Below are 19,906 nucleotides of genomic sequence, written 5' to 3'. Positions count from 1 at the left end.
ACAGATATTTAAATCGTACGAAAAACGGTAACTTCTTGCTATGAAAACGGATAAAGGAATATAATTTATGTATATGTTGTGAAATGTATGAAAATATATGCTAACGAGACTTTATTTTAGTCTTGGTACTGAAGGTGAGTATTAAAATAGGAAAAATGGAGATACCCTTATGATCAAGGTAAATAAATTGCAACGACAGAGAAAAGTTTTCTGACCAGAGATAAGCTGATCTCTGTACAATATAATATAAGAATAATAATAATTAAATATGACAGATATTTAAATCGTACGAAAAACGGTAACTTCTTGCTATGAAAACGGATAAAGGAATATAATTTATGTATATGTTGTGAAATGTATGAAAATATATGCTAACGAGACTTTATTTTAGTCTTGGTACTGAAGGTGAGTATTAAAATAGGAAAAATGGAGATACCCTTATGATCAAGGTAAATAAATTGCAACGACAGAGAAAAGTTTTCTGACCAGAGATAAGCTGATCTCTGTACAATATAATATAAGAATAATTTCTTTGATTTTGTGAATTTATACTTATATTTTCTGGTTTTTATCCCCAGCTTAAAGAATATTAATCATCCTGCTTTGTATTCTGATTATATTTGGAACAAGAAGCTCCATATACATGAAGATTATGAAATTTTCACGGACGAATCCAAGATTGAAGGAAGAGTTGGATGTTCTTTTGCTGCTTTCTCAAGTGGAGAATTATGTGTTATTAAAAAATTTCGACTGAGTATTAATTCAACGGTATTTCAATCAGAAGTATATGCAATTTTAAAATCCTTAGAGTGGATTTTAGATAAAAATTCTGACGAAAATATAGATTTATTTTCCGATAGCCAGAGTGCTATTCAAGCCCTTGTTTCCGGAAAGTGTTATACTAATTTAGTTTTTAAGGCCTATAGTTTACTCATTGAGATTTTGAAGAAAAGAAATATTAATCGTCACAGGATTAGAGGACATGTTGGTCATGAAGGAAATGAATTGGCTGATTTATATGCTAAACAAGCAACGAAGAAAAACAAATTGATGCCATCTTCCTTCTTCTTTCGTTACGTTTAAAAATTTATTGAAGAAAATTATGTTTCAAGCATAGCAAATTTATTGGGATAATGATCCCAAGAGTAGATATACATACAAATTTATGAAGGAAGTAAAAACCAAAAGATGTATAGGAAACGGGTATTTGAACCAATTCCTTACTAATCATGCCATGTGCCTGCATATTACAACAGATTCAATATAAAGTATTGTCACGTGCGTACGGGTTCGTTACGAAATGAATGAACAAGTCCGATGAAAAATGAACAAAATTTATTATTATCAGAACAAAAATGCTTAAATTCCTCAGATATTCGTGCAGTATTACAATATCTCACAGTAGTTAGCTTCTAACTACTCATGCGTTCAAGAGAACTTAATTCAAAACAGATAAAGAAAGGTAATCCGCGAATTCGCTACAGTCAACAAGAGCAGTTAAACAAACTCTTAAAACAACAACAAACTAACTACAATCATTTAGAATTGAGAGGTTTTCCTCCTTTTTATAAGATTTTAAATCGCGCGCGAGAATTTTCTTGAACTTTCTCGAAATCAAAAAGAGATATTTATTTAAATGTTAAATGCACGCGTTCTTGTATTTTCAATTTTCTGGCTTAGCTTTCTTGTAATATTCATCACGCGCTGCACTGCACGGGGAATAAAACAATTTAATTTATAATTCAATTAACACTAGCTATTTAAATACCAAATCCGTAAAACTATATAAAATGTAAATTTGGAGAACAAGATGCCAATGTTGAATATTTCTTAAACTGTGGAATGCTTAAAAATAGGTAGTATAAGTACTTACCAAGATTTCGCTTTGAATCTGACATTGTTAGATTAATTCAGGACGAAAAATCCAAAAAAGATATTATTGAAATAATGAAGATTATAACGGAAGCAGAAGAAGATATGTTCCTACGGTCTGTGTAATGCAATTACTGTATAAAAAGAAATTATAACAATATTGTTCTAATAATCAACTATATAACTTAATTTAATGTGTATTTATTATATTGTGTATATATTGTACATATTGTTATTATCCAAAGTATGGATTTATTGTATTGTTTAAGTTTTTGTATAATTTATTGTAATCCAAGATGATTTTTATATAAGAATTTTGTATTGTTAATTTTGTTTAATGAAGATATTTGCTGGCGAGGCCAGCGAATCTTCTACTCAGGGACGAGTACGGTATGGTAGTTTGTAATAGCAGAAATAGTTCCAATAATCCCTGCACTTGCCGAAAGGTTGCAGGCTAAAAGACTAGTCTTATAGTTTCTGGAATAAAGTTGGCTGTAATAATGCTGATGAAAATACATCCAAATCCTCGAAAGAGATTATTATTGTAAACTAAGATATAAAATATGAATGTACAGTTCACAGCAAGGAGTAATGATGTTCGCAAAAGAGCTATAACAAATTCAGTGAAATCTGTAGTTAGCTCAATAACTTGAAAAGCTTTTAAGTTCTAGCTTGTAACTGCATAAAATTCTAACTATTATACGAAAATATTCTCAGGAAACTGCTAGCTGATGAATATTTGTTGGGAATTAAAAAGGCACGAAACTGGCCCATCGCTTTGAATATAATTGTTTCATATGTGGTAATTAATGTGTATATTTAAAAAAATCTTTTTAGTCATACAAATTGCTCAAGAATCTTGCGTTTTGATGATTTCTTGCTTCCAGTTTTATTGGTTAACAGTGGCACTATACGTCATCCTCAGCTGTCTTTATATACTAAGCGTATCATTCAAGAGCATCATATGGCTTTCTTGTGTAAGAGACTATACTGGTATTTAATGATAAAAAGAAAATCACTGAATGAAACTTAAGCAGTTGCTGGTAAAGTAATAGCTTAAATTTCTCGCCCTGATTTCCTTGCCAAAAATAGCTTAATAAACCCTATAAACTGAATTTAGCTCTTTTATATAAATCTAACACAAAGAAGCTACTACGACGGAGGGAACGATATTTACATAACCTTACATCGTATGCAGCGTTTATATATTGTACATTGATAACCATACTTTAACGTACTTTCTTGGCTTAGACTTTTTTTACCTTAAGTACCAAAAGGCATGCAATTTATTAATTTCACCAGGCGAAAAAGATGAATAACAAATTAAGGAATATTGAATATCGAAAGATAAATTTATTTTGTATAAAAAATCTTTTAATATTCCTTCGAAAGCTATTGTCAGTTACATTTACACATGCATCTAAATATTGGTTAAAAATACTGAGCAAAAAGTAATTACTTGCATAAAATGCTATATTCCTCTTTAATTAAAATTCATATTTTGAAATTCAGGACAATATACTAAAGGTGATATATGCATCATGCTATTTCTATGCGATCAAACAATCCTCTTTTATTAGAGTATCATTAATAAATACAGTCGCGGCTTATCAATCCTTCTGCTGTAGCACAGGGTGGCAGAAAAGTCACCAAACAGCTAATTTATACATTTGTAGGTTTTATGCTGTCATGTATTACAGAATGTACAATGCTTGAATATGAATAATAAAGGTCGTAAGTTTGCTTTTAAACAATATGATCCATGTGACCACCTTCAAACTCTGACTTCAGTCCATGGCCGTGCTCTCCTTGGTTCAGTATGATTATCCTTATTTCAATATCATATGTTTTGTTTATGGATCTCTTCGCTAACGTTATCTGCACTCTCACTGAGAAGAGAATGGTTCTTGTGAAATTCAGGTTTTGAACCTGCAATTCGACAACTTTCTCATAGAATTGAAGTCTGTGATTAGAATCATCTTAAGCCGTCTAGTGGAGCTATTGCTTCTCGTAGGGATTCACTTTGAGTATCAGCTAAATGCTCGCCAATGGGGGGGGGGGAGTATTCGCTCGGATTTGCTCCAACGGCTTTCACCTGCATTTCTTCGACGAGTACTGTTTGAACTTTGCACCACGGACTCAATAATAAATGTCGATGCATATTCATCAGTTGCCATATTCGGACGTCTCTTTTTGTTTTCCATGCTATTCGTATCTTTAAACGTAGCTGTCAGCTTAGGAACAGTGTTATAAGTGATGGGATCATGGTCCGTGTGTTGTTCTTTGAACTTGACGCAAAAACCTGCAGGGTCGAATTTTAGCAAAGAAGCATTACTTTAGTTCTGTCACGTATCGTCAGAGGCATCTTTCAGACTTTAAAAATATAATAATGTGAAACCTAGAAAGGTATCTTTCAAACTGCAAATTAAAAGCTAGGCGTGTAAAAAGTAACATCAGCCGCATGGTGACTTTTGTGCTCCCCTGTTGAATTAGATCGAAATGTTATTACAGCTTGAGCCTTTCTTTTACTTCTGTTCTTCTGCTTTGAGTCTGTTCTTAAACCTATACAAATTTCTCCTTTATTTACAGGGAGAAGGAGGTATCTGAAAAGAGCAGGTTGTCTCATCAGTAAATAATATGGAGAACGATCATTTCTAAGCAAATTTCCAACAGCCTTGGAATTAAAATTGGTATAATATCAGTTTTTGCTTCTGAATTTCAACTCAAATATCTCAGTGTTGCTTAAAAAACTGAAATCAGGGCTATTCAAAGTAAGGTTGACATCTCTCTAAAAGCAGGATACAGATTTAAAAATGAACATCTCAAAAATAAATCTTTTCCAACAGTATCGCATTTATCAGATCCCGTTTGCTTTTAAATGGCGAAAACAGAATGCTTTGCAGGGGAATATTTCACGAGAAAAACTTATAATTGCTTTATCACTTGGATAAATAGTGGACAGCTTTTCATGTACTCGTTGAACTTTAACCTTACAAGTCATTCCTTTTTACTTAGCAAACGCGTGTTATCACCCAGAGATTAGATCTACTCAGAAAACCTTCCAATCAAGCTATTCAATTGTAAGGTTAAGTACATTAATCTCATCCAAATCTTAATGCTCATGCAAGGCCTAAGCTCACATTATTCTGAAATTTAAATATCATCATTTCGGCTTTAAGGTACTCACCCGAAAGCGTAATAATAACATTTAATGAAAGCTTTACAATTGCATTCGTCGGTTAAGTAGTTGACCTCTGTCTCGAAGGTGAAACCTCCAATTCGTAATGGAGTATTTGAGAAGAGCTGTTACAAAAAGAGATAAGATTTTTAACATTTGCCTTTTTGAAGATGTGATCCATCTGCTCACGGATTTTAGGGACTAGCTTTTTTAAAGAAAAGTAATTAAATGCTTAATATTTCTACGGCTGCTTTGAGTTTTATTGTCATGAAAAACATTTTAAGCTTCAGTCTCACAACTTGTTTAAGAGACCTTCATCCAATCAGATCCGAACCTGTTGTCCAAAGACAACAACAGGTCGAAAGATTCTCACAGCTTGTTTCACGGACCTTCATGCTATCCAAGGACAACATCTATAAAATGATCATTTTGTAGTTTAACACAAAAATAGATATTAAAATCTTTATAATATTTTATTTGTATAACAGTTTAGTGATAATACAGTATATAATTTATACAAGCGAATTTATAGCACTTTAAACGTGAATAAAATCATCTAATCGTTATATAAAATCGTTTATGGTTATGTAATAAATATCATAATTTTTGATGAAAGGAAATTGAAAAACAAAGACAAATTCCTTGCATTTTGACAGAGTAGTAAATTCATCGTTTGAGAAATAATGTGTTAATACAATATTGAAATATTTATTGAAACTCTTTTTTAAAATGAATATACAAATCTTAGGATTAGGATCGGTGTATGAAAACAAATTAAATTCCGAAGGAGTAAAAATAATTTTATTTACTTATTAATTGAAAATGTCCTGTCGTTTTGAGGAACAGACAAAGATTCGGTTTTCTTCAGAATGGAAGTGTGATATGGAAGAGTTGTCTGAATTCATCATAAATTCATTTAATTTCTTTTAGCAAACTCATTTTGTAACTGGGATAAAAAGAAATATGGTGTCACAATCTCCATGCGAAAAGTTTTCATCTTTAAGATATATACATAAAACTGCGTGATCATAGCTTCGCTTTTATTATTATAAAGTAATGCTAGCATTTTAGATATTCATTTGTAAGGAGCGCCAGTTTATCACTCGGCAAAATACTACATTTCTATATTTAAAATTTCGCTGAATGATTCTTCTGCAAGTATGTCACATCAGTGAAGTATTAAGTGAACAATATTTCCATTAAACGCCAGATTAAAATTTTAACAGGTATCTGAAAGGGTGCAAAAGACAGTTCAAAGAAAATACTTCAGATATTACGGATACTATGAAGGAATATGCTGAGCACTTTGTAAGAAAATAAGTTTATGTCTGATGCCGTACGCAGCCTAATTATAAAATAGGACGGATAAGTGCTGTTAATGCTGCCAATTATTAACTAAACCTAGTTTTTGACAGTCTGTTGGAGTTGTACACTTCTTTTGCCTTCAATCAGCAGGAAATAAAAAGTAAAGCTTGCTTTAGAAACCAATTAAATTATGCAATGTTTATACCATCATTGATTCCATAATGAAAATACAACTATAACAATAATTTAATTTTATAAAGATTTGAGATATGCAAAATATCTAGCTGAGGAATAATCGCAATGGAGGACAATAAAAGTGAAACAAATTACGATGAAAATGACTGTAAAGACTGGGCTTTGTTTAACGGTGATCATATAAGATGCTATTTTGTAAACGTTTCATTGAATATGTTATAAGAAAATAAATATGTGAATTGGTAATAGCTAAGTACCTGGGCAGATTTACTATCCAGTCTTAACCTGCACAGATAACAAACTAGAAATTAAATGGGGCATGGAAATGGAGGTGTAATGAGTGGCAATGTCTTTCGTTTTTAAAAGGCATTTCTAAGACATTATCATTATCCTGAAATTCGAAAGAATTGTTATTGATCTAAATATGTAACTGCCAAGAAGACTTAAATATTAATGTTTTACTTCAGCTGTAAAAGATATGTAAAGTGCAGTCATTCTTATGATAGCTTCATTATTTTGTACTGTACATTAAAATCTGCATAAATCAAATCTACTCATACTGTAGTTAGAAAACAGTTTTAGAACGTAAAGAACATTGCTTGCATTATTTTTTCATTAAAACTATGCAAATTTTATAACTAAGCATTCGGTATCTGATGTAAAAATATTATATTTCCTAAAAGAAATGTAATGTAACCAAACAGGCTGCTTATTTGCTTTGCCTTTGTTAGACACCGAATCAGACTCGTTAGCATAGTTTTATGTAATTGCTCAAAATAATGCAGTTAAAAAAGCTAGAGGAAATCTTTCCAAAGTATCAAACATTAGACAACAGGATATTAATTTTGTAACGCTTGATATATGTATTACTGAAATATTACAGTGTTTTGGATTATATGCTGGTATCGTCGACCAGACGGTATAGTGGTTAGGGAAGGTAAATCGCTGAGTTGGCTTCCGACCCAGGTATAGATATAAAATATAGATTTATAAAATGCAAAAAAGAAATATACATGTGCATACAAGGCACTTGAAGAAGAATACAACAATGTACAAAGAAATATACATGTGCATGCAAGGTACTTGAAAAGCCTACTACGGTACCGAAGGGCGCGGATTCAAATCCCGGAGAAGACATGGATGTTTGTAAATGTATAGTGCCGGTTCGGCATGACGGCACTCTAAATATACGGCGAGCCGAAAGTCCTCTCGTGTGGATTAGTGGAAGAGGAGAGGGTGGGAGACCCCGGATCCCCCGGTAAAGTCTTCCTCAAAATTGGGGGTGGAAAATAGAAACCCAATTTCTCTTTTGGAGTAGTTTCTAGCAACCATTGTTCCAAGTCTAATGGACAAGATAACAACAACAACATGTGCTTGTATCGATACGTTCAAAAACCACGACTAATTTGTTTCATATTTAATATTTTTAATATTTTTTCAAAATCGAAATAAAATTTTTTCTTTTTCCAGTATAGAATTTTATGCTATGAAGATATTAACAGAAAAGTAATAAAGATTTACGCTCTTGGGATATAAAGAAATGGCAAAGCAGAAAATATCAAATCTTATTTGATTTTATGAGGGGGTGCTTAAAAGTGTTTTGCAATAACTTCTCTTATTTGTCTTTCAGCAATTTTACTGAGATATAAAAAAAAAGGTTAAAATTTTATTTTCTTCCGTTAATTTAGATATAAGTAAATAATCTGCATATGATTTTATAATGCTGTTTTTCGTTAAATAAAATTAATCTAAAGACAGATTTTATTTAATCAAATTGACCTATTGCTACGAATTTTGCACATAGATTGATGATTTTAGTGCAGTCATTTGACAAATTGTTGTATTTTTCTGCGTTATGAAACATGAAAAACCAAAAGTGACGAGCTATGCCGGAAAACTAAGAATACTGGGACAAGTCTATTTAATATTGAGTAAATGGGTATGGTGAGATATCGCCAAGCTGACATAGGCAAGAAATTGCTGAAAGTCACCAAAGCTGGCAACCATTTGGCGATATTTTGGTTCGGTTACTATATGACCTTAATCCTTTATAACATAGGTGTTACACCTGTAACAAAATTTTATTCTTCACAGAAAAAAATATAAAAGCCGCTAAATGAGCAGAAAAACTGAAAGTCTTTCAGACGGAACAGCTGCTCATTCTGTGGTTTCCTCTATCACCATAATAGGTATGTAATTGAATAAATGCAATTGACCACTATAGCTGCAACCGTAATTCGATACTCATATTGCCTTCCAGTAATTTCAGGAAGCAGAAAGTACTAGAAATATTTCGGCCGCCAGTTGAAAAATATATGAGGCCGGAGAGAGCATGTGATTTGAGTTGTTGTTGTTGCGAGTTGTTAGTTCAGCGTGAACTGAGATATCTCCGCGATAACTTTATCTTTAGGTGCGTTTTAGACAATGCATTGTGTTTAACATTCTTAGTAGCTTGAAGTGTTGCTATTAATTGTACTCTGTGATATTGTGAACATCTGTACGAGTTTTTTGTAGAAAATTCCAGAACTTTGAAGTGTTTCATTTGATAAAATAAATTTTATTAATCTATCATCCGATCTGTGTGTATTCAATCTATTCCGAACCCGTACGCATGCAATACTATGTATGTGTAGGAGCTGGCATGAAAGAAAGCTTAATTTTACTCTCTTATTATCTTCGAGATATAAATTCAGCAAAAAATGAAAACGTCGACGGATTACCATTGTTAAATGTTACTTTGGTCTTAATCCGAGCGAATATTTCAATGGCGACTTATTATACTTTTCAGACAAATTAAAATTTTAGCAAACTTCTGTTGTATCTAATTTCATAATTTTATTAAGTTCCTCTTAAGATACTACTACGAAAAGATGGAAGCTGTATTCAGAAATGATCAGTTTCATCTTGTGGAGTTCTTTTTACATAGTTATTAGGCAGTAATTGAATGCAGTCACAGCATACCGTTAGATTATATAATATCAATAATATTTTTTTAAAAAAAGGGCAATATGTTAACTATTTTCTTTCGCATTATCAATAAACTATTGATAATGCGAAAATAAAATAATCGCATTTTTTATTGAAGCCTTGGAAATTTTATCTGCAACCTCGAAAATTTTATTTGCACATTGAAAATTAAAATATGCAAAATAAAATATCATGGATTGAAGGTTTTTTAAACACATTTTTATAACATTGTAAATTATAATAAATTTTTATAATAATTTATTTTTCATAACAAATGCAATTTTATTTTCTTTGGGGGGGGCTAACCACACAATAACTTTTGTTTTGCAGAATTGTTTTTTTATAAAAAAGTATAACTTGCAGTTGCGTTAAATAAATTTGCTTTATTTCATCCTTGGCATTTATGCCGTAATTTTAAATTTATTGTAATAGCATAATAGCAGTCGATAATAAAAGCATGCATCATTATATATCTACTTCAAAAATGTTATGTACAGGAAGCACAGTTTTTGTTTGAAATAAAACCTTGAACTTAATCATTTATGGATAAAAACTATTCGAAATATAATCCATCAATACATAACTAATGCGGCGGGAAGAAAAGAAGTTGCAAAACCAAATTAATATTCAACTACGTTTATAACGATAATGATTGTTAATTTTATTTTTGCATAAAATAACTAAACACATCATAGAAAAAAATCATTTCCTCGCCTTTTTTTGACATTTACAAGGTTGCGCTGGGTATTGTATAATTTAGCCAAAGAGAGAGGTAGTATACATGTAATCTTGATTTTATGATAGTAGAAGCTTTTTTAATATCTAAACATCATTTCTTTAACAATGGTTGTGCGATTTTTATGCTATCAGTGTACTCTAATTAACCAGGATGTGGACAATACTTTACCTTGAAACAGAAAGCAGTACATATGTCAACTTCCGAGCAGGAATTGTTGAAGATTTTAATACGAAGAATGCATGACTTTTACTTAGACAAGGTTGTAAAATGTGGATTCATTGAGCTGGATTCGCTTACATAAAGATGACATCGTATTATGAAAATTCCACTGGGGGAATGTTTTGTAGTTTAACAATGACAAAAAGCGAATGCTTATTGGAAGTGCAAACGTTTTTTTTAATTAAATCTCATGCAGGTAATCCAGTTTCAAATTCAGTGTTATTTCTTTCATCATAAAAATTTACTTCAAATTAGGTAAAACTTATTTTGGCAATCTTATTTTTTTATAAAAACAATCTTATTTTGGCATCGATATTGCGAAACAGTTGGAGAAGATTTTAAAAAAAAATTGGTCCCCTAAAAAAGGTTGCTGTTTTGCCTAATTCTGAGTTCTAAATTAGCGTGTTTCTCTTCCAAGTTAATAAAAATTTGAATTTAATTTAAAAGAACAGAGAATTTTAATTTATTCTCCATTATTATTATTTCATTTCTTTTGTTAGAAAAATCTAACAAATATAAATGGCTTGTGTGATGTGATTTATTTTATCCTGCGAACTATGTCAAAAGTGTCCTTTAGTATATTTTCACCAAAGGCATTTTTGCTCTTTTGTTGCAAAGATCTTTAGTCTTATGAGCATCAAAATGTTTGCATGATCTTATCGCCATAAGTAAAACAAGTTGTTGAGCTATTAGGTTATTTCGAAGCAGGAGACATGAAAAATGAGCAATGCCCTCGCCGTGACTCGAACCACGGATCTCTCGAATACTCGCCGAGCATGCTGACCACTACACCACGAAGGCATGCTAAGAAGACGGGAGAAATACTTTTTAAAGTTTCTAACATTCTATAACCTATAAATAACAAAATTTCTTACTCTAATTCTTGTTCTGCACCTTACTGTTTACATCAAAAACACAGTACAGTTTAAATAGTGAGTTTTTTTTTTTGTTATATATAGTTTGTAGTAATGAACTTTTGTGTTGCTTATAGATTATACATAATTGACAGTAACAAACGTTTGAATGTTATGTATAATTTTCAGTTCTCTAAATTTATAGTTTTCAAATTGTATTAAAAACTGACCTTTGCAATGAACTTTCGTATTGTATATAGACTAAATATAACTGGCACTAATGAGCTTCTGTAATATATATAGATTATGCATAATTTCATTTTTCTATAGTTATAGTTTTCAAATTTTATTCAAAAGGTAATTTTTTAGGGTGGTAAAATACTTCATAATATTTTGATATTTACCTTTTTCCACAATTTTACATAAAAAAATGTGCAAAAACAAAAGCTGGAGTTTGGTGCTGCAGTATGTAAAACTAGCTTTGATAAGCTTGTATATAAAATGTTATGAATATAACATATAAAACGTAAGCATAACAGCCACTCATACTTATTTCCATTACCAGCAAGCAAACTATTGATAATTAAAATGGAAATTCTGATTTAGAAAATAATGCTGCTACGAAATTTAAAAAAAAGTATTTCAACAGAAAATAATAATATTTTGAAGTATCATATATTTAAAAACTATATTTCAAATGCTCCTGAAAGCACTATTTAATAGCATTATTTTTTATATAAAATACGTAAATTTTTGTCATGATTTATAAGCCTATCCTTGCTAATTTAATGATTTATGAGTTTTACTTTACGCATGCTAAACATTTGTTTACTACAGTTCGTTCATTTTAAATTTCTAATTGTAAATGCGCATATCTGTTTAATACCTTTCAGCATTAGATATTTTCTTACTTTTTGACTGCACTGCAAACCACTGCTCATGACACGGATTAATATCTGATAAAATCTTTTCCATTCTTGTAATCAGTAATAAATCAGGATTAACTTCATGCTGTTTACATTCAATTAACGCTTTCTATGTGATTGAATAGATGTCGAACACGTTGTTAAATAGGAAAAATATTAACTCCTTATTTATTAACATTTATTTCATTATAATTGAACTGATTAGCATGTATTAATGGAATTTAAGATTGATAAACCTATAGACATAAATCTGAAAAATATCTAAATCCATTATAAGAAATTTCCAGAGACTTTTTAATGAGAATAATTAAGTTTGAAAACACAACCGTTCCTAATTCTCTTTACCTTGAGTTTTAAAGTGAGTTTTACTTTCCTCTTTAAGTTCACAAGTATACCTAAAACATATGTTAGGGGCAGTAAGTCATCTTAATGTATTGTGCGCAGAAATATTGAAACATGGATTTTCACCTTATTTCGATTAATATGTCAAAGCTTTTCAAGTATCTAATTTTACTAAGTTAAAATTTGCATTTTTCGAAAGGAGTTCTTTATAATGAAAACGTTCATTTCTGAAAGTAAAGCTTCTAATAAATTAAAAAATAATCTGTAGTGCTTTTGAAGTGGAAACACTGGTTTCCTGTACTTCAAAAATAGGATTTCGAGCCTATAATTTTCAGCTATCTCTTAATATGTTAATAATTTTCTTTGGTTTCGTGTAATTTTTTAAAACATGTTTTTCTTACTCATGCGTTTAATTTACAATATTGGTATCTTTGATAAAACCTTTTTCCAACTTCATTCATTGTGTATACTAAAAAGTGATAATTTCAATAAAAAGCTTTAAGAGAGTTTTTGATTAATTACAGATTCATCGTATTTTCTAATATAAAAATAAGAATTTAGAGCAATTATATCAAATGAGTCAAAATAATGTTATTATTGAAAACTGCATGTAAGAAACTGATCCATTTAATTTTTCTGCTTGCTTAGAAATTAGAAACTGATTTCCAACATTTTTCAAAAAATAGATTATAACCAGTTGCAAAAATCTTAATTACCGAGTTTTTCTCATTTGAATAATGAGAAAGGAAATAAGAATGGCAAATTCGTATTTCCTTTTTCGAAATTTTTCGTATCACCCAGATCACCATCATATTTTTTCTACCTTCGTATAATGATTACGACGATTTTATAAAAAGATTTTTACATTTTTCTTCTACTAACAATTATTTTTCATAAATACTTACTATTACCTGTTGAGAATTTAATGTCTCAACCGTTTCGAAATTTGTAAATAAGCACATCTTCATAACAGTAAAATATTCATAATTAAACATCATTTAGACCCTTTTTCATTAGTTAACACTTTCAGTAAAACGAAAGTATTTTGCTTAGGGTAAAAAATGCATCATATGATTTCATGTACTTTCTGTACTCTTTTTATCAACGCCAAAAAGCGATTTAATCTCATGCAAATGAATGCAAATGATTTTCATATCATGTCAAGAACATGTCTCAGTACTTGTTTTTAGACGAGAAATCAGAAGCGTAAAACGAATTTTTCTGTAAGAAAACGCACCTTGTCCTCATATTTCAATATATAAAACGACAAAATTTCACATTCAGGCTGTAGAGACATTAAGTATATTTTTGGAAGCAGGAAAATTAAAAAATTAGCAACGCCTTCGCCGGAAATCGAACGGCGGATCTCTGGATACGCGCCCAGCGTGCAGACCACCACACCACGAAGGCATGCGAAGAAGGCGGGAAAAATACCTTATAACTCAACTAAATGAATTTCGATACAAATATATAAATTATACATTGGTTTAAAACGGAATTACACGGTTTGAACTCTTTTAAAAATCTCATTTTCATTTCAGAACAATTATTGAAAATATGTATTGAAGTAGCTGTTTTTGAGAACTGTTATAATAGTTTATAAAATACAGTATTTTAAATTAATGCTCACAGCTAAAAATTACCTCAAATTTCTGTGTTGCTACAGACATTGTAAGATACCTGTTCAAGTATTTATTCCATGCTAAAAGAAATTATTTGTAAATTAGGTGATAATAAATTCTTTAAAAGTTATTCACGGGTTCCGTGCAAATTACATTTACTTTTGCAGAAAGTTCGCATACACAAAGCTTTAGTTTGAAGGCTTTCCCGAATTTTCCAGTTTTGGCGCGAAAAACCGCCCTCACGCCAGCAGATGATACGGCTGGATTTGAGGTTTTTATTTATGACTCTCGTATTGTAACATCTTTCCCTAACGATCACCGTTTCCCACTACCAACAAGAGGTCGGGGGAACGATAGTACAGAATATTCCTTCCTCAACGATTTCGAGTAGAAAAATGTAAGGCAGAAAATATCGTTTCTTACGATTTCGGATCCATCAAGATCTAACAGAATTTTGCGTTTGTAACGATTTGGGAAGCCCTCTTTCAATACAGAATAATCCGTCGGTTACACTGAGAGGGTTAAACTCGCTGTAAAATTAAGTTCATAGTTAGCAGAAATTAATTTTAATCTGCTCTTCCTAGTGTGTATACTTTGATTGGTTTATTAGAAGACGAATTTGAGACTATCCATGTTGCAGTTCCGTAGCTACAACGAGAAAGCAGAAAATTGCGTATATTGCGGCAACAACGTCTTAAGACAATATTTTAAATCAGTCCCACTGCATCTGTGAAACAGCTAATGACAATATTTATAAACATTTCTCAACATTTGACTTCCACATACTCTTACTGAAAGGAAAATAAAAGAACTTCCATTCGAATTTATGCAACTTATATTATGGCCTCAAGAGATCTGCAGGAGTAAAAGAGAATTTACCTCGCCCTGAATTTATCTCGCCTACTTTCAGGAAATTTGAGTAAAGGTCATAATTGTCGTTTTACAACTGCCTGAGTTCTTACAACTATTCACTAAACACTAGTTATTCGATTCTAGTTTGAGTTCCGGTTATGAACGACTTGGATGTATGGATACTTTGTAGTTTTTCCCCTAGTAAATTCGGCTTAGAAAATTCGAGTAAAAGCCATAATTGTAATCCTACCATTGCTTAAGGTCTTACAACCACTGATTAAACATTAATAATTCGATTCAGGTTTGAATTACGGTTGAACGGGCGAACGGGCTGGCTGTATGGATACTTTGTAGCTTCCCTCATTGTAATGTAAAAAAGCCAGTTCTCTGTTAGGAAGTTCTCTGTTAAGACATCCCTCTCTTAAGACAGATAAGCCTTCTACTATTTTGCCGTATTCAGCTGTAATAGATAAACCATATTTTTAGAGATTGTATAGATTATGATGAAATCTTTTGCTTGAAGAGAAAACCATTTGGCTCCATGTCCGAATGAAATAGGTCTGAATTCTAAAAATAATTCATTGCATTAGGCCTGCAGAGACTCGATCGGGTAAGAGATTTCTCTTGCTCTTTTGTTCAGTGCATTTATCATCAAGCTTTTGATAGCCAAAACAAATGTAGTTTTTGTTAATCATTATCTTTCTTGCCAGCTTTTGTCCTCGTTAAGTTTCCTCAGCTTTTATCCATCAGATCTCCTCTCGCTTAGAAAATGTTTTTGAACCAGTAGATCAATTCGAACTATGATAAATAAAATCTCAATTGATCAATTAATAGAAAATCATTCTCTGGCAGATGTGATCCATAAAATCTAGTACTACTCTTCACACCCAACCCAGTAACCGAAGCCGTCGCTGAAAGATATTCATTGTGAAAAACGTTTGTATAAGATAGTCTAAAACAGCGAGTATCCGTATCCAGTCTGGGTTAAGAATTTGCTGCGATAATAATCACGAAAGATAGACCAGTATGATATTTTTAAAAATCCTTAGATGAAAATGTCTTTTGTACACGCAAGAGGTCATAGTTTCAAGGAATCAAATTATCAACTGTTCACCTAGTCAGAATAGCAAATAATGCCGGTGTAACTTCTTGTGTAGTTTGTTGAATTTAATTACTTCTGTACTGTCCTTATATACAATGTGAACTGTTATTTTAAACGTTAAGAAATACTGTGATATGTTAAAAGTGAAAGTAATGCCAAAAATTTTAACTTATTCGTGTGACTGTAAAAAGAGCAAATTATTGTGAATATGTGTTAAAGGTTGAATGAATGTAGTTAGGCTCTCTGACGCTACACTTCAGAGTTAGCCACTTTTCAGAATAGTACCTCAGGGTTTAGAGATGAATATAAGGTGTGTTCTGAGGTCTTGTTATGTTGAATTTTAACACGTTAGTGTTTTGATTGCAGGCGGTAGTGTTGAACACTTGTACATAGACACGCTCGTGTTTGGTGTTTTCCTTTACAACACATGTCAGAGAGCACGGGGAGATAATTAAATAACGTCATGAATGAAATAAGAATGTTAAAACAGAAATATAAGTATTCATGTTACTTGCCATTTAATTGTGTAACATTTCATTAAACTAGTTTTCCTTCCAGATCAGATTTCAACTAAGAACTCCTGTTTAGATGCAGTACAGATGAAAAATTTTGTCCACGGAGTTGATAATGTAAAAACGATTTTTTTAAATTTCTAGTTTCTAGTGAGAAATGTTTGTAAAAGATTGGCCTCGCGTTAGATTCTAGAGCTAAAAGTTTCAACAAGGCCGTTTTAGACCTCAGTTTCAAACTAATTAACTCTGGCGGGAAGTATGTAAGGATCCTAAGTTTAATTAACGTTTATTTTATTTTAAATCTTTACTATCACTTCTTATTTTCTACTTCCGGCCAGAATTAAAAGCTTTTAACTTAATTATGCAAATTTGTCTTGCTAACGCCAAGTACTTAAGTTGTGGCTTTTTGCCAAGCAAGAGAGAGGAAGGAGCTATTAGAAGCAGGCCGCTTGCCATAGTAGTTTTACTCGGTTTCTGGTTGCCTTCAAGGCCAGAGGTTTAATCCTCTTGATAATTTTAAACGTATCGTAGTGTTAGCAGTTCTCTGTACTACATACGACTTTTTGTTAATATACGGCCAATCTTGGAGTTAGGCACTTGTTTATTAATCCAAAGTTAGTTTAGTTAGAGTTTAGTTAATATTTTTATATTCTTACGTTCAGACCACAAGTGGTTGGTCTCTGTATTCCGAAGTTCCGGAAATGATTGTAAAGAGAGAAAAATAAAGGGTTTCGTATACCCTTCCTGTGTGTATTGTCTACTTCCCAAATTTATTGAACATAGCTTTAGTAAGCTTCCTGTTCCGAGTCAGGACAGTTAATGTTTCCAAAGCAAGTAAGGAAGAACACCAATCCTGATAACGTTACATTATTTTATTCCATGACAAAGTCTCTATATCTTGAAGGTTGTCTAATCAACCGTCCACTTCTTGTTATTGTACTATTGGATAGATTATTCTGTTGATTTCCTATATTAACAGGCACAGAAACATTCTCAGGGCTTCCATTTGAATTTTCCTCTTTATCTAATTCTATATCATCATAATCATTATTAACTTTGTAAGGTGATTTTGAAAATTTTATATGGCGTCTGTTTCTTCGCAATATTTCCCCATTTGAATTTCTTACAATATAGGATCTAGGAGCTTTATGTTTTGAAATTATTTCACCTTTATCCCATTGCCCAGTTCTAAAGTTGAACAAGGTTATACTATCTCCAGGTTTTAACTCAGGCAGTTTCTGTGCGGTTCTATCATAATAATATTTTTGCCTAGCTTGAAGTGCACGAAATTTAGAATAAGGTTTATTTATCTTAGTATTTAACAATTTATTTCTGATAGGTAATTTTGTCCTTAATCTTCTATTAAGTAACAGTTGTGCAGGAGACAAATTTATTCCACTAATTGGGGTATTCTGATATTCTATTAAGCCTACCCATTACTTTAAGGATATCTGGGGCTACTAAATTTAAGTTCGAAATCCCAATCTTCAGCAAATTTCTTAAATAAGTAGCTATTACAGGGATTATTGTTGCAAACGACTTCATTTGCAATACCATACCTGGCAAAGATGCATTTTAACTTTATCATAATTTCATTTGCTGTCTTATCTTTTATGCTAGAAACCTCAATCCATTTAGAGTAATAATCGATAACTACTAAGTAATTTTGATTACTAAATTGCAAGATATCAAGGGCAATTTTTTCGAATGGTTTAGTTGGAATTTCATGTTGCATTAGAGGTTCTTTTTGATTTCTATTTCTGAATTTTTCACATATTTCACATTTGGAAACAAGCTGCTCAATGTCATTTGTCACACCTGGCCAGTAAAAAATTTCACGGGCTCTACGTTTACATTTCTCAATTCCAAAGTGCGCTTCATGAATTAATTGCAACATATCTTTTCTCAAACCATAAGATATAACTAATTTTTCATTAATAAATAACAAGTCGTCATTAATATAAAGATCATTTTTAACTTTAAAGTATGTTTTTACACTACTATCTACTTTTTTGTAACATTTAGGCCAACCCTCTTTAATATATTTCATAACTATTTGAAAATCTGGATCTGATTCAGTTTCTTTCCTAAATTGCACCACTCTTCTTTCACGCATAGGCAAATATTTTGAAATAATGGGAACAACATTCAGGATCATCACTAATAGTTTCATTCACAGGATATGCTCGTGACAAAGTGTCAGCAAAAAGCATTTGATTACCTGGAACATAATTTATCTCAAAATCCTACTTTAGTAATTTTAAGATCATCCTTTGCATTCTAGACGAGATTTTATGCAATGGTTTCTTAACAATTGCCATTAACGGTTTATGATCACTTTGTACTGTGACTTTCCGTCCATAAACAAAATTGTGGTACTTTTCAAAAGAAAATACTATGGCCAATAGCTCTTTTTCGATCTGTGCATAGTGTTTTTCACTGTTAGTCAGGCTGCGAGATACAAATGATACAGGCTTACCCTTTTGAATTAGACACGATCCTAGGCCATCCTTCGAACTATCACACTGTATAATTATATCTTCATTACCACTGAAAACTTTTAAAATTGGAGCTTTGGTTAGCAGTTGTTTGATGTTGTTAAATGACTCTTCCTGAGTTTCTTCCCAATTAAATTCTACCTTTTCTTGAATGATTTCTCTTAAAGGAGCAGTAACTTTAGATACATTAGGTATGAATTTTGACAGAAAATTTAACATTCCTAACAACCTCCTTACTTCAGTTTTTGATTTTGGTGTTGGCATATCAATAATTGCTTTAATATGACTAGGATCGGCTTTTACACCTGACTCAGAAATAATTTGGTCTACATATTTGACTTCCGGTACCCTATATTGTAATTTATCAGGATTAAATTTTATATTTAGAGACCTAGCTCTTTCAAGAACCTTAGAGATAATTATATCATGAGTAACCTCATAAGATCCTGCAATTATGTTATCATCAAAATAAACTTCCACACCCTCAATATCACCAAATAATTTTTGGTTTCTTTTCTGAAATATTTCTGGGGCGGAGGATATTCCAAATGGCATTTTATTAAATTTGTATCTTCCATAAGGAGTATTAAACGTAAATAGTTCAGAACTAGCTTCATCTAGTGGTACATGCCAAAATCCATCTTTTAAATCTACAACTGAAAATACTTTTTTACCTTCTAACCTACTAATTATATCATTTGGAAGGAATTTGATAGTGTTCCC

This window comes from Stegodyphus dumicola, chromosome 8, assembly GCF_044657685.1.
Source record: "Stegodyphus dumicola isolate Sdum_Otavi_A_Nest chromosome 8, ASM4465768v1".
Classification (NCBI taxonomy): Eukaryota; Metazoa; Arthropoda; class Arachnida; order Araneae; family Eresidae; genus Stegodyphus; species Stegodyphus dumicola.
Note: the sequence above shows the minus strand (reverse complement) of the source record.